The sequence below is a fragment of the Lolium rigidum genome, chromosome 4 (genome assembly GCF_022539505.1).
Source record: "Lolium rigidum isolate FL_2022 chromosome 4, APGP_CSIRO_Lrig_0.1, whole genome shotgun sequence".
Taxonomy (NCBI): Eukaryota; Viridiplantae; Streptophyta; class Magnoliopsida; order Poales; family Poaceae; genus Lolium; species Lolium rigidum.
The window spans coordinates 97,326,437-97,327,654 of record NC_061511.1 but is presented as its reverse complement, the minus strand read 5'-3'; positions in this window follow the sequence as shown (position 1 = coordinate 97,327,654).

The window sequence follows — 1,218 nt, the reverse complement described above, 5'->3', positions numbered from 1 at the left end:
AAAATTGTAACATGAGGGTTGAGTGGATGAAAATTTTCTCCAAAACATAGTGCAACGTAAACTTAAAAATTGCATACTTTCCTAGGGATATCATTTCTACAAATAAAACGGTGCACATAAGGAAAAAAAAAGAAACCTAGTATTCAAAACTCATATGGAATTCCTTTAAATCAAGCTCCCCTCCATAATTTGCTCAAACTTTTTCACCCTTCGGACCAAACTCGCACGAGCTCGTCCCCGCCGCCGGCTCTGGCAACCTCCCACCTCACTCCACTGCGACCGTCTTAAATGGCTCTCCGCCGCCTCGCCCGCGTGCCGGCGTCCTCCTCCTTCCTCCGGTCCTTGTCTGCCGTTGCTCCCCCCTCGGGAGATCCCTCGTCGGCGCCCCCGTCCAACCTCGCCCACCACCTGCTCGACGAATTCGCTCGCCCGCGCGCCTCCCGCGACGCGGACCGCCTCCGCCGCCTCGCCGCCCACCTCACCGCTCCGGCTGCCGAGTCCGTCCTCGTGCGCCTCCCCTCCTGGCGCCACGCGCTAGACTTCTTCAGCTGGGCCGACGAGCAGCCGGGCTTCCGCCACTCCTGCTACTCGCTCAACGCCATGGCCTCACGCCTGCCGCGCCACCAATCCGCTCACCTTGAACGCCTCGCCACTAGAGCGCTCGCCGCGGGCTGCTCCATGACGCCCGGCGCGCTTGGGTTCCTTCTCCGCTGCCTCGGCGCCGCCGGACTTCCCGACACCGCCGCGCTCGTCTTTGACGGCGCGAGGACGCACCTCGGCTGCGCGCCCAACTCCTACACCTTCAACTGCCTTCTTGACGCCCTGGCCAAGGCAGGCCGTGCAGACGATGCGGAGGCAAGGCTCCGGGAGATGGTGGCGACGTGTGGTGAGGGGAGTGTTGATAAGTACACGCTCACCTCGCTCCTGCAGTGCTACTGCAATGCAGGTCGTCCAGATGGCGCCGATGGCGTGTTCCAGAGGATGAGCCAGTGTGGTTGGGTGGACGAGCGTGTGCTCACGATGCTGGCGGTGGCTTTCAGCAAGTGGGGAAAAGTGGACGGGGCGGTCGAGCTGCTGGGGAGGATGGAGGCACTGGGGATGAGGCCAAGTGAGAAGACATTGAGCGTGCTAGTCCATGGCTTTGTAAAGCAGCGCAGGGTTGATAAAGCCATTGAAATGTTTGACAAGATGGCCACTTATGGGTTTGTCGCTGATTTG